The following is a 15,852-nucleotide window of genomic DNA, read 5'->3' as shown; positions in this document are numbered from 1 at the left end:
CCTATTACTAAATTAAACTTGCTTCATTGGAAAGGCAGCAAGATGCATCCTCATTTCAATGTCTACTGAAATAATACAGGTTGACACCAGGAAACATTAACACCACTGCATCCTTGCTGCTTTCTCATGTGGAAGTCTGTTTAATGTGAAAACAAGGTGATATCTAATTAGCACACAGGTAAGGAATTAAGAAAATCTTTATTTAAGGGTGAAGATGTTTCTCACAAAATCGTTGCCCCAATGCATCATTGAAATTCAAGCTGGAAAGATGATTTTAATATATCACTTGTACATTTTGTATTGCTCTTCTGGTGACAATGTAGTTTGTTTTTGTCAATTACCATTTTAATAATAGGGTAAAGAAAATTAAGTGGATTTTTGAAAGAAAACAATACTGTCAATATACTATTAAAACAAATTAAAATGGTAAAAGTTATTGTACTTTAAGTAAAAATAAAAGAGCCAAAATATCAATCCCAGTTTTGGATTACTTTAATTAACAAAAAAAAAAAAAAGCATACAGCAGAGGATAGTTTCAATCTGCCTACCTCTGGGTTATGGGTCCAGCATGCTTCCATTGCAGTACTCTGCTGCACATGTAAGTGCAAGAGATCCTGAAGCACTCACTCATCATGGGAAAGTACCAATGTGTTTCTTCGTTGGTTGATGGAAGAAACATCTTACAAAAACTCTCCAGATTATTGACTTTTTAAAGTTTTGCTAGGAAACGTTTTAGATGAATGCTTATTAGCCTTTGTCAGTATGGACTTTTGCAAAGTGTCTCTGTGGCGCAATCAGTTAGTATGTACGGCTATTAACCAAAAGGTTGGTGGTTCAATCCCACCCAGGGACCTAATTGACCTTGTTATCAGATTTTGGTGATCTTTAAGTAGACAAGTCAAAATTTCAAACCCACTGTTATGGTGTAGGGTACTTGGCCTTCTCTGATGTAATCAGATTTAGATGTGATTCAGTGATTTTATAAAAACAGCTAGGAAGCACAATTTAGCAGTGGGTTGCAGAGAAAAAAAATATGCTGGCAGAAAAATCCAATTGAGTGATTAAACAGCTCTTTATTTTCTGGCTTTATTTTTATGCTAACAAATTTGTTCTCTGAAAAGTGTCCACAAAGCCAAGTCTCTGATTAACACCTTTGTAAGGATGGTTTTTCACCTATTACTAAATTAAACTTGCTTCATTGGAAAGGCAGCAAGATGCATCCTCATTTCAATGTCTACTGAAATAATACAGGTTGACACCAGGAAACATTAACGCCACTGCATCCTTGCTGCTTTCTCATGTGGAAGTCTGTTTAATATGAAAACAAGGTGATATCTAATTAGCACACAGGTAAGGAATTAAGAAAATCTTTATTTAAGGGTGAAGATGTTTCTCACAAAATCGTTGCCCCAATGCATCATTGAAATTCAAGCTGGAAAGATGATTTTAATATATCACTTGTACATTTTGTATTGCTCTTCTGGTGACAATGTAGTTTGTTTTTGTCAATTACCATTTTAATAATAGGGTAAAGAAAATGAAGTGGATTTTTGAAAGAAAACAATACTGTCAATATACTATTAAAACAAATTAAAATGGTAAAAGTTATTGTACTTTAAGTAAAAATAAAAGAGACAAAATATCAATCCCAGTTTTGGATTACTTTAATTAACAAAAAAAAATGCATATAGCAGAGGATAGTTTCAATCTGCCTACCTCTGGGTTATGGGCCCAGCATGCTTCCATTGCAGTACTCTGCTGCACATGTAAGTGCAAGAGATCCTGAAGCACTCACTCATCATGGGAAAGTACCAATGTGTTTCTTCGTTGGTTGATGGAAGAAACATCTTACAAAAACTCTCCAGATTATTGACTTTTTAAAGTTTTTCTAGGAAACGTTTTAGATGAATGCTTATTAGCCTTTGTCAGTATGGACTTTTGCAAAGTGTCTCTGTGGCGCAATCAGTTAGTATGTACGGCTATTAACCAAAAGGTTGGTGGTTCAATCCCACCCAGGGACCTAATTGACCTTGTTATCAGATTTTGGTGATCTTTAAGTAGACAAGTCAAAATTTCAAACCCCCTGTTATGGTGTAGGGTACCTGGCCTTCTCTGATGTAATCAGAGTTAGATTTGATTCAGTGATTTTATAAAAACAGCTAGGAAGCACAATTTAGCAGTGGGTTGCAGAGAAAAAAAATATGCTGGCAGAAAAATCCAATTGAGTGATTAAACAGCTCTTTATTTTCTGGCTTTATTTTTATGCTAACAAATTTGTTCTCTGAAAAGTGTCCACAAAGCCAAGTCTCTGATTAACACCTTTGTAAGGATGGTTTTTCACCTATTACTAAATTAAACTTGCTTCATTGGAAAGGCAGCAAGATGCATCCTCATTTCAATGTCTACTGAAATAATACAGGTTGACACCAGGAAACATTAACGCCACTGCATCCTTGCTGCTTTCTCATGTGGAAGTCTGTTTAATGTGAAAACAAGGTGATATCTAATTAGCACACAGGTAAGGAATTAAGAAAATCTTTATTTAAGGGTGAAGATGTTTCTCACAAAATCGTTGCCCCAATGCATCATTGAAATTCAAGCTGGAAAGATGATTTTAATATATCACTTGTACATTTTGTATTGCTCTTCTGGTGACAATGTAGTTTGTTTTTGTCAATTACCATTTTAATAATAGGGTAAAGAAAATGAAGTGGATTTTTGAAAGAAAACAATACTGTCAATATACTATTAAAACAAATTAAAATGGTAAAAGTTATTGTACTTTAAGTAAAAATAAAAGAGACAAAATATCAATCCCAGTTTTAGATTACTTTAATTAACAAAAAAAAATGCATATAGCAGAGGATAGTTTCAATCTGCCTACCTCTGGGTTATGGGCCCAGCATGCTTCCATTGCAGTACTCTGCTGCACATGTAAGTGCAAGAGATCCTGAAGCACTCACTCATCATGGGAAAGTACCAATGTGTTTCTTCGTTGGTTGATGGAAGAAACATCTTACAAAAACTCTCCAGATTATTGACTTTTTAAAGTTTTTCTAGGAAACGTTTTAGATGAATGCTTATTAGCCTTTGTCAGTATGAACTTTTGCAAAGTGTCTCTGTGGCGCAATCAGTTAGTATGTACGGCTATTAACCAAAAGGTTGGTGGTTCAATCCCACCCAGGGACCTAATTGACCTTGTATCAGATTTTGGTGATCTTTAAGTAGACAAGTCAAATTTCATACCCCCTGTTATGGTGTAGGGTACCTGGCCTTCTCTGATGTAATCAGAGTTAGATTTGATTCAGTGATTTTATAAAAACATCTAGGAAGCACAATTTAGCAGTGGGTTGCAGAGAAAAAGAAATATGCTGGCAAAAAAATCAAATTGCGTGATTAAACAGCTCTTCATTTTCTGGCTTTATTTTTATGCTAACAAATTTGTTCTCTGAAAAGTGTCCACAAAGCCAAGTCTCTGATTAACACCTTTGTAGGGATGGTTTTTCACCTATTACTAAATTAAACTTGCTTCATTGGAAAGGCAGCAAGATGCATCCTCATTTCAATGTCTACTGAAATAATACAGGTTGACACCAGGAAACATTAACGCCACTGCATCCTTGCTGCTTTCTCATGTGGAAGTCTGTTTAATGTGAAAACAAGGTGATATCTAATTAGCACACAGGTAAGGAATTAAGAAAATCTTTATTTAAGGGTGAAGATGTTTCTCACAAAATCGTTGCCCCAATACATCATTGAAATTCAAGCTGGAAAGATGATTTTAATATATCACTTGTACATTTTGTATTGCTCTTCTGGTGACAATGTAGTTTGTTTTTGTCAATTACCATTTTAATAATAGGGTAAAGAAAATTAAGTGGATTTTTGAAAGAAAACAATACTGTCAATATACTATTAAAACAAATTAAAATGGTAAAAGTTATTGTACTTTAAGTAAAAATAAAAGAGCCAAAATATCAATCCCAGTTTTGGATTACTTTAATTAACAAAAAAAAAAAAAAGCATACAGCAGAGGATAGTTTCAATCTGCCTACCTCTGGGTTATGGGTCCAGCATGCTTCCATTGCAGTACTCTGCTGCACATGTAAGTGCAAGAGATCCTGAAGCACTCACTCATCATGGGAAAGTACCAATGTGTTTCTTCGTTGGTTGATGGAAGAAACATCTTACAAAAACTCTCCAGATTATTGACTTTTTAAAGTTTTGCTAGGAAACGTTTTAGATGAATGCTTATTAGCCTTTGTCAGTATGGACTTTTGCAAAGTGTCTCTGTGGCGCAATCAGTTAGTATGTACGGCTATTAACCAAAAGGTTGGTGGTTCAATCCCACCCAGGGACCTAATTGACCTTGTTATCAGATTTTGGTGATCTTTAAGTAGACAAGTCAAAATTTCAAACCCACTGTTATGGTGTAGGGTACTTGGCCTTCTCTGATGTAATCAGATTTAGATGTGATTCAGTGATTTTATAAAAACAGCTAGGAAGCACAATTTAGCAGTGGGTTGCAGAGAAAAAAAATATGCTGGCAGAAAAATCCAATTGAGTGATTAAACAGCTCTTTATTTTCTGGCTTTATTTTTATGCTAACAAATTTGTTCTCTGAAAAGTGTCCACAAAGCCAAGTCTCTGATTAACACCTTTGTAAGGATGGTTTTTCACCTATTACTAAATTAAACTTGCTTCATTGGAAAGGCAGCAAGATGCATCCTCATTTCAATGTCTACTGAAATAATACAGGTTGACACCAGGAAACATTAACGCCACTGCATCCTTGCTGCTTTCTCATGTGGAAGTCTGTTTAATATGAAAACAAGGTGATATCTAATTAGCACACAGGTAAGGAATTAAGAAAATCTTTATTTAAGGGTGAAGATGTTTCTCACAAAATCGTTGCCCCAATGCATCATTGAAATTCAAGCTGGAAAGATGATTTTAATATATCACTTGTACATTTTGTATTGCTCTTCTGGTGACAATGTAGTTTGTTTTTGTCAATTACCATTTTAATAATAGGGTAAAGAAAATGAAGTGGATTTTTGAAAGAAAACAATACTGTCAATATACTATTAAAACAAATTAAAATGGTAAAAGTTATTGTACTTTAAGTAAAAATAAAAGAGACAAAATATCAATCCCAGTTTTGGATTACTTTAATTAACAAAAAAAAATGCATATAGCAGAGGATAGTTTCAATCTGCCTACCTCTGGGTTATGGGCCCAGCATGCTTCCATTGCAGTACTCTGCTGCACATGTAAGTGCAAGAGATCCTGAAGCACTCACTCATCATGGGAAAGTACCAATGTGTTTCTTCGTTGGTTGATGGAAGAAACATCTTACAAAAACTCTCCAGATTATTGACTTTTTAAAGTTTTTCTAGGAAACGTTTTAGATGAATGCTTATTAGCCTTTGTCAGTATGGACTTTTGCAAAGTGTCTCTGTGGCGCAATCAGTTAGTATGTACGGCTATTAACCAAAAGGTTGGTGGTTCAATCCCACCCAGGGACCTAATTGACCTTGTTATCAGATTTTGGTGATCTTTAAGTAGACAAGTCAAAATTTCAAACCCCCTGTTATGGTGTAGGGTACCTGGCCTTCTCTGATGTAATCAGAGTTAGATTTGATTCAGTGATTTTATAAAAACAGCTAGGAAGCACAATTTAGCAGTGGGTTGCAGAGAAAAAAAATATGCTGGCAGAAAAATCCAATTGAGTGATTAAACAGCTCTTCATTTTCTGGCTTTATTTTTATGCTAACAAATTTGTTCTCTGAAAAGTGTCCACAAAGCCAAGTCTCTGATTAACACCTTTGTAAGGATGGTTTTTCACCTATTACTAAATTAAACTTGCTTCATTGGAAAGGCAGCAAGATGCATCCTCATTTCAATGTCTACTGAAATAATACAGGTTGACACCAGGAAACATTAACGCCACTGCATCCTTGCTGCTTTCTCATGTGGAAGTCTGTTTAATGTGAAAACAAGGTGATATCTAATTAGCACACAGGTAAGGAATTAAGAAAATCTTTATTTAAGGGTGAAGATGTTTCTCACAAAATCGTTGCCCCAATGCATCATTGAAATTCAAGCTGGAAAGATGATTTTAATATATCACTTGTACATTTTGTATTGCTCTTCTGGTGACAATGTAGTTTGTTTTTGTCAATTACCATTTTAATAATAGGGTAAAGAAAATGAAGTGGATTTTTGAAAGAAAACAATACTGTCAATATACTATTAAAACAAATTAAAATGGTAAAAGTTATTGTACTTTAAGTAAAAATAAAAGAGACAAAATATCAATCCCAGTTTTAGATTACTTTAATTAACAAAAAAAAATGCATATAGCAGAGGATAGTTTCAATCTGCCTACCTCTGGGTTATGGGCCCAGCATGCTTCCATTGCAGTACTCTGCTGCACATGTAAGTGCAAGAGATCCTGAAGCACTCACTCATCATGGGAAAGTACCAATGTGTTTCTTCGTTGGTTGATGGAAGAAACATCTTACAAAAACTCTCCAGATTATTGACTTTTTAAAGTTTTTCTAGGAAACGTTTTAGATGAATGCTTATTAGCCTTTGTCAGTATGAACTTTTGCAAAGTGTCTCTGTGGCGCAATCAGTTAGTATGTACGGCTATTAACCAAAAGGTTGGTGGTTCAATCCCACCCAGGGACCTAATTGACCTTGTATCAGATTTTGGTGATCTTTAAGTAGACAAGTCAAATTTCATACCCCCTGTTATGGTGTAGGGTACCTGGCCTTCTCTGATGTAATCAGAGTTAGATTTGATTCAGTGATTTTATAAAAACATCTAGGAAGCACAATTTAGCAGTGGGTTGCAGAGAAAAAGAAATATGCTGGCAAAAAAATCAAATTGCGTGATTAAACAGCTCTTCATTTTCTGGCTTTATTTTTATGCTAACAAATTTGTTCTCTGAAAAGTGTCCACAAAGCCAAGTCTCTGATTAACACCTTTGTAGGGATGGTTTTTCACCTATTACTAAATTAAACTTGCTTCATTGGAAAGGCAGCAAGATGCATCCTCATTTCAATGTCTACTGAAATAATACAGGTTGACACCAGGAAACATTAACGCCACTGCATCCTTGCTGCTTTCTCATGTGGAAGTCTGTTTAATGTGAAAACAAGGTGATATCTAATTAGCACACAGGTAAGGAATTAAGAAAATCTTTATTTAAGGGTGAAGATGTTTCTCACAAAATCGTTGCCCCAATGCATCATTGAAATTCAAGCTGGAAAGATGATTTTAATATATCACTTGTACATTTTGTATTGCTCTTCTGGTGACAATGTAGTTTGTTTTTGTCAATTACCATTTTAATAATAGGGTAAAGAAAATGAAGTGGATTTTTGAAAGAAAACAATACTGTCAATATACTATTAAAACAAATTAAAATGGTAAAAGTTATTGTACTTTAAGTAAAAATAAAAGAGCCAAAATATTAATCCCAGTTTTGGATTACTTTAATTAACAAAAAAAAAAAAAAAGCATACAGCAGAGGATAGTTTCAATCTGCCTACCTCTGGGTTATGGGTCCAGCATGCTTCCATTGCAGTACTCTGCTGCACATGTAAGTGCAAGAGATCCTGAAGCACTCACTCATCATGGGAAAGTACCAATGTGTTTCTTCGTTGGTTGATGGAAGAAACATCTTACAAAAACTCTCCAGATTATTGACTTTTTAAAGTTTTGCTAGGAAACGTTTTAGATGAATGCTTATTAGCCTTTGTCAGTATGGACTTTTGCAAAGTGTCTCTGTGGCGCAATCAGTTAGTATGTACAGCTATTAACCAAAAGGTTGGTGGTTCAATCCCACCCAGGGACCTAATTGACCTTGTTATCAGATTTTGGTGATCTTTAAGTAGACAAGTCAAAATTTCAAACCCACTGTTATGGTGTAGGGTACTTGGCCTTCTCTGATGTAATCAGATTTAGATTTGATTCAGTGATTTTATAAAAACAGCTAGGAAGCACAATTTAGCAGTGGGTTGCAGAGAAAAAAAATATGCTGGCAGAAAAATCCAATTGAGTGATTAAACAGCTCTTTATTTTCTGGCTTTATTTTTATGCTAACAAATTTGTTCTCTGAAAAGTGTCCACAAAGCCAAGTCTCTGATTAACACCTTTGTAAGGATGGTTTTTCACCTATTACTAAATTAAACTTGCTTCATTGGAAAGGCAGCAAGATGCATCCTCATTTCAATGTCTACTGAAATAATACAGGTTGACACCAGGAAACATTAACGCCACTGCATCCTTGCTGCTTTCTCATGTGGAAGTCTGTTTAATATGAAAACAAGGTGATATCTAATTAGCACACAGGTAAGGAATTAAGAAAATCTTTATTTAAGGGTGAAGATGTTTCTCACAAAATCGTTGCCCCAATGCATCATTGAAATTCAAGCTGGAAAGATGATTTTAATATATCACTTGTACATTTTGTATTGCTCTTCTGGTGACAATGTAGTTTGTTTTTGTCAATTACCATTTTAATAATAGGGTAAAGAAAATGAAGTGGATTTTTGAAAGAAAACAATACTGTCAATATACTATTAAAACAAATTAAAATGGTAAAAGTTATTGTACTTTAAGTAAAAATAAAAGAGACAAAATATCAATCCCAGTTTTGGATTACTTTAATTAACAAAAAAAAATGCATATAGCAGAGGATAGTTTCAATCTGCCTACCTCTGGGTTATGGGCCCAGCATGCTTCCATTGCAGTACTCTGCTGCACATGTAAGTGCAAGAGATCCTGAAGACATACATAAATATGTACATACGTGTATTTGTGTATACATGTATATACATGAGTGTGTGTGCATATATATATATATATATATATACAGCCTGTTCCCAGGAACAAAAGTCCTCCCCCGCTTCTGCTAAGTCCACAGCATGACGCTGGGGCTCCACTGGTGGAGCCAGGTGCGGTGGGGGCCCATCTCAAGTGCTTCAGCAATCAGTGGGCTTGCTCACAGGTGGATCCCTGGATTCTACAAGTAGTGTCTCAGGGATTCAAGCTGGAATTCGAGACGTCTCCCCCTCGCCGTTTCCTAAAATCTGCCTTGCCAACATCTCCCTTGGACAGGGAGGCTGTGATAGAGGCAAATTCACAAGCTGTATTTGCAGCAGGTGATAGTCAAGGTACCCCTCCTTCAACAAGGAAGGGGTTACTATTCCACAATGTTTGTGGTACCGAAACCGGACGGTTCGGTGAGACCCATTTTAAATTTTAAATCTTTGAACACGTATATAAAACGGTTCAAGTTCAAGATGGAATCGCTCAGGGCGGTTATCTCAAGCCTGGAGGAAGGGGATTACATGGTATCACTGGACATCAAGGATGCTTACCTGCATGTCCCCATTTACTCTCCTCACCAGGAGTACCTCAGATTTGTGGTACAGGACTGTCATTACCAATTCCAGACGCTGCCGTTTGGTCTGTCCACGGCACCGAGGGTGTTTACCAAGGTAATGGCCGAGATGATGATACTCCTGCGAAAAAAGGGAGTTATAATTATCCCGTACTTGGACGATCTCCTGATAAAGGCGAGGTCCAAGGAACAGTTGTTGATTGGAGTAGCACTTGCTCGGCAGGTGCTACAACAGCACGGCTGGATCCTGAATATTCCAAAGTCGCAGCTGGTTCCTGCAACACGTCTATTGTTCCTGGGGATGGTTCTGGACACAGAACAGAAAAGGGTGTTTCTCCCGGAGGAGAAGGACAAGGAGTTGTCATCGCTAGTCAGAGACCTCCTAAGACCAAAACAGGTGTCGGTGCACCACTGCACGCGAGTCCTGGGAAAGATGGTAGCTTCTTACGAAGCAATTCCGTTCGGAAGGTTCCATGCACGGATCTTTCAGTGGGATCTGTTGGACAAGTGGTCCGGATCGCATCTTCAGATGCATCAGAGGATAACCCTGTCTGCAAGGACCAGGGTGTCTGTACTGTGGTGGCTGCAGAGTGCTCATCTTCTGGAGGGCCGCAGATTCGGCATACAGGACTGGGTCCTGGTAACCACGGACGCCAGCCTTCGAGGCTGGGGAGCAGTCACACAGGGAAGAAATTTCCAGGGACTATGGTCAAGCCAGGAAATGTCCCTACACATAAATATTCTGGAACTAAGAGCTATTTACAATGCCCTAAGTCAGGCAAGACCCCTGCTTCAAAGTCAGCCAGTACTGATTCAGTCAGACAACATCACGGCGGTCGCCCATGTAAACCGACAAGGCGGCACGAGAAGCAGGATGGCGATGGCAGAAGCCACGAAGATTCTCCGATGGGCGGAAAATCACGTGTTAGCACTGTCGGCAGTGTTTATTCCGGGAGTGGACAACTGGGAAGCAGACTTCCTCAGTAGATACGACCTCCACCCGGGAGAGTGGGGACTTCATCCAGAAGTCTTCCGGCTGATTACAAACCGATGGGAATGGCCACAGGTGGACATGATGGCGTCCCGCCTCAACAAAAAGCTAGAAAACTATTGCGCCAGGTCAAGGGACCCTCAGGCGATAGCGTTGGACGCTCTAGTGACACCGTGGGTGTACCGGTCGGTTTATGTGTTTCCTCCTCTTCCTCTCATACCAAGGGTGCTGAGGATAATAAGAAGGAGAAGAGTAAGAACTATACTCATTATTCCGGATTGGCCAAGAAGAGCTTGGTACCCAGAACTTCAAGAAATGATCTCGGAGGACCCATGGCCTCTACCGCTCAGACAAGACCTGCTGCAGCAGGGGCCTTGTCTGTTCCAAGACTTACCGTGGCTGCATTTGACGGCATGGCTGTTGAACACCGGATCCTGAAGGAAAAGGGCATTCCGGAGGAAGTCATTCCTACGCTGATCAAAGCCAGGAAGGACGTGACCGCAAAACATTATCACCACATATGGCGAAAATATGTTGCTTGGTGTGAGGACAGGAAGGCCCCAACGGAGGAATTTCAACTGGGTCGATTCCTGCACTTCCTACAGTCAGGGGTGAATATGGGCCTCAAATTGGGGTCCATTAAGGTCCAGATTTCGGCTCTGTCGATTTTCTTCCAAAAAGAACTGGCTTCCCTGCCGGAAGTTCAGACTTTTGTTAAAGGAGTGCTGCATATTCAGCCTCCTTTTGTGCCTCCAGTGGCACCTTGGGATCTCAACGTGGTGTTGGATTTCCTTAAATCACATTGGTTTGAGCCACTTAAAACCGTGGAGTTAAAATATCTCACGTCGAAAGTGGTCATGCTATTGGCCCTGGCTTCGGCCAGGCGTGTGTCAGAGTTGGCGGCTTTGTCATGTAAAAGCCCTTATGTGATTTTCCATATGGATAGGGCGGAATTAAGGACTCATCCCCAATTTCTGCCTAAGGTGGTTTCAGCGTTTCATTTGAACCAACCTATTGTGGTGCCTGCGGCTACTCGGAACTTGGAGGATTCCAAGTTGCTGGATGTAGTCAGGGCCCTGAAAATTTATGTTTCCAGAATGGCTGGAGTCAGGAAAACTGACTCGCTGTTTATCCTCTACGCACCAAACAAGATGGGTGCTCCTGCTTCAAAGCAGACTATTGCTCGCTGGATATGTAGCACAATTCAGCTTGCACATTCTGCGGCGGGACTGCCGCATTCTAGATCAGTAAAAGCCCATTCCACGAGGAAGGTGGGCTCTTCTTGGGCGGCTGCCCGAGGGGTCTCTGCTTTACAACTTTGCCGAGCTGCTACTTGGTCGGGGTCAAACACATTTGCAAGATTTTACAAGTTTGACACCCTGGCTGAGGAGGACCTGGAGTTCGCTCATTCGGTGCTGCAGAGTCATCCGCACTCTCCCTTTGATATAATCCCCATGGTCCTTACGGAGTCCCAGCATCCACTTAGGACGTCAGAGAAAATAAGATTTTACTCACCAGTAAATCTATTTCTCGTAGTCCGTAGTGGATGCTGGGCACCCATCCCAAGTACTTGTACATAGTTATTGTTAACAAAAGGGTTATTGTTGAGAGCCATCTGTGCAGAGGCTCCGTTGTTGTCATACTGTTAACTGGGTATAATATCACGAGTTGTACGGTGTGATTAGTGTGGCTGGTATGAGTCTTACCCGGGATTCAAAATCCTTCCTTAGTGTCAGCTCTTCCGGGCACAGTATCCTAACTGAGGTCTGGAGGAGGGTCATAGGGGGAGGAGCCAGTGCACACCAGGTAGTCCTAAAGCTCTCTTTAGTTGTGCCAAGTCTCCTGCGGAGCCGCTATTCCCCATGGTCCTTACGGAGTCCCAGCATCCACTACGGACTACGAGAAATAGATTTACCGGTGAGTAAAATCTTATTATATATATATATATATATATATATCTATATATATATATATGACTTGGGGTTTGTTTTATTAGATAGAGCATGTCCCTGTGAAGTGCCTTTTGGGGTTGTGGTTTTTCAGAAAGTTACAGGTTTTTTTTAATTAAGAGAAATATGCCCCATTATAGAGATCGGGCATTTCAATTTGTTGCGCCTGCGCAGTGGCCGCCAGCAGGGGGTGTACTAGAGTGCCTTCTCTTGAGAGCCGCAATATGGCCGCCTTCTCCCCGGTTATTCTGTAAATAGGAAAATAACCTCACAGGTTCACATAGGGCAGAGTTGCCACTACTAGTGCAGGGCTGTAACTTACAGTACTAAGGAAAAGCCATATACTAAAGCGGCACGGTGACCTCACCCCTCTCAGAGACACCAGGGCGCAGCACAATGGTACACACACCTGTTAGCTCAGGGCAGCACTATAGGACCCTCCTGTAATGCTGTGCTGGCGGCGTGTAGTGATCAGGGCACTGGGAGACTGGCTGGCTGGTCTCCGTCTCTGCTGCCTATAGAACTTCCACCTCTGTTATATATCAGGGCTGCTCTCCTGTTGTTATGATTCCAATACTCTGGTCTGGGGATATCTTATAGCAAGGACCTGAGTACTGGAACGTAATGCTTGGAAAGGGAGTGGGAACGGGAATAGCCCCTGGCGCCCTATCTCCGTTGTCTCGCCCGTACTGTCAGAAATCTCTTGCGAGACTATGGTTGCTTGGGCCCATGGCAGCCGCGTTTGAAGGGCGGATTACGTCTGCCCAACTCCGATGCCCCCTCAGGTCTTAATGGGAGACAAAGAGAAATCCGAGACAGGGTGATAACAAGGGGCCCTCTACTAAACAACAAAGCCAGGGGCTCAAAACTAACTTTAAACTAGAGTATGTACGGAAAACCGCCAGGGAAAAGGACAACCAAAATACCCACTTGTCCACTCTTCTACCCGGCACCGGCGAGTTCCGGAGAGGAGTGTGGGAGCGTAAACCTCCGCAAATGCACCAACACAGAATACAAAATAAAGCGGCCTAGGCCGCAGCACGCGGCAGAGCCGCCACTCACGAAAACCACACGAGATCCTCTAGCGACTGTTGCGGGTAAATGAGGACCGGAAGACTCCTTGGGAAGAGATGACAACACTAAGATTCAGGAACTCTGAGGACAGGAATGACCGGACACAGCAGAACTGGAACAGACGTCAGCAAACCAAAGCAGCATGCAGGAAGCTATTACCGGCGTCTGTGTGAAGCACTGAGAAGGTATTTAGCAGGGAGTCCTTCAATCAGAAGTTCAGAGCCTGATTAGCACAATGCCGTGCAGCTGCCTTGCTGCACGACCAGAAGACAAGTGTGTGTGTGTAGTTCACTTGATTGACCCTGCAAGGGGAGCGCAGTCCGTCCGTGGCGTCCCCGTTGCTAGGGTCCAGGCGGCTCAGCGCGCCCGGCGTCCTAGCGTTGCTAGGGAGCCGGCGGCTAGCACGCTCGGCGTCCCTAGTTGCTAGGCGCCGGGCCGCGAGGACATCGCGGACCACGGCGCCTAACACCTGTGTGTTCTCTTCCTCTCCTACCTCACACTGGAACTGGCCGCCCAGAGAACGAGAGGGCAGCGGCTGACATCAGAGAGGGTGCAGCAATCTGTGTGGGCAGAGCCCCTCACAGCAAGGTGTCCTTATGCTGTGCCCCGTGTAATCACTGTGATCCATACAGACTCTCACCCTGGTATGCTCTCTATTATTTATTTTTTTACACTGCGGCATGCTCGAGGGAAGGGAGCAGGCACCACCCCACCGCCACTACTCCTCCGCCAGCATCACTGCCGAGCCGGTCAGTGTTCCGGCGGCAATGAGCAGTAGGCAGCCACCAGCAACAACAGTCAGGAAGCTGTTACTCCCGGCAGCAGTAGCGTCAAGCTGCAATTCAGCCAGCGGCACGATGATCCGGGAGACAGTGGCAGCACAGGGAAGCAGTACCCCCTCCAATCGCAGCACCAACTAGGAGACTGAGGCAGCAACCTGCCCCCAGCAGCAGCACCACCCTGATGATAGGTAAGATGCATTTTGGTGTCACAAGAAGGTGGCCGGAGTAGTGGCTGGCTGTGGTCACACCCCGGGGAAAAGTGATAGTGATTTCAGTGTTCCCTTGCGCGGGGATTGGATGTGTAGATGTATGGAGGCTATGTATGTATAGATGTGAGCGGCAGTGTGCGGATGTATGAGAGCGGCAGTGTGCGGATGTATGAGAGCGGCAATGTACGGCTGTATAACTGCGTCGGTGTGCGGCTGTATGAGTGCGATGGTGTGCGGCTGTATGCGTGCGGCGGTGTGCTGCTGTAAGAGTGCGGCAGTGTGCGGCTGTAAGAGTACGGCTGTAAGAGTACGGCTGTAAGAGTGCGGCTGTAAGAGTGCGGCTGTAAGAGTGCGGCTGTAAGAGTGCGGGGTTGTACGGATGTATGAGAGCGGGGTTGTACGGATGTATGAGAGCGGCAGTGTATGGATGTATGAGAGCAACAGTGTACAGTTGTGTGAGAGCGGCAGTGTGCGGATGTATGAGAGTGGCGGTGTACGGATGTATGAGAGCGGCAGTGTATGGATGGCAGCGTCATAGGGAGGGATGTCGGAATGCTGTTATAGGGTTCCTAATACAAAATGCCACGTTGGGCTTGATGGGCAGGTAGTGCGGCAAGCACACCCAAATTGGCATCTGACGTCGCCTGCAGTCCACACTGTTGTGAGGAGTCAGAGTTAATTTTGACTGTGTAGTGTACTCACAGAGGACCTACCGCCCGTCCCCTCCTCGCATCTGAGCAGCAGGTCAGGCTCTTATTTTCTTTTTATTTAGGAGAGGCCGAGTGAACTGTGAGCAGGGGGGCAGAGCTACATGGGACCCAGAGGGGCTGCTGTGCTGTCAGAGAGGGAGAGGAAGAGAGAGATGAAGCTACTGCAGATCCCCAGCTGATTGTGAGGTGCCGGGTTGAAGGGTGATGTGATCACCCTTCTCCCTCGCTGCCGCTGGGGACCGCATCTAGGCTTCCTCCATCGAGGGCATGCGGCGCAGCAGTGGGCAGCATGTAATGAGTTTGTCTGACTCATTATACTGCTGCCTGTTGTGGACACCTCCGTCCGTACGGACTGGTGTACATGCCCAGCACAGAGGTGACAGTGTTGGTGGAAGTGCTGCCCAGTTCTGACCCTGCAGGCCTCCCTGATCTGACTGCGGCCGCTGCTACTGCTGCGGCCCGAAACCCCTGCCGGTCCCCTCCATAGACTTCTGCCTGTCCAGCGCTGAGGTACTAGGGGTATCCCAGCTGCGGGAAGGGTATGTCTCTGGCTTTCTCTCCGGCAGGGGAAGGTGACAGCGGCGGAGGAAGTGTTGCCCACCTCAGACACTGCAGGCCTCCCCGATCCAGCTGCGGCCACAGCTGATGCTGCCAGAACCCCCTGCTGGTCTCCTTTGTTGACTGCCGCATGGCCAGTGCTGAAGTACTGGGGGTAGGC

This window comes from Pseudophryne corroboree, unplaced genomic scaffold, assembly GCF_028390025.1.
Source record: "Pseudophryne corroboree isolate aPseCor3 unplaced genomic scaffold, aPseCor3.hap2 scaffold_472, whole genome shotgun sequence".
In the NCBI taxonomy this organism is placed as follows: domain Eukaryota; kingdom Metazoa; phylum Chordata; class Amphibia; order Anura; family Myobatrachidae; genus Pseudophryne; species Pseudophryne corroboree.
The sequence above is the reverse complement of the archived record's forward strand: the minus strand, read 5'-3'. Positions refer to the sequence as shown.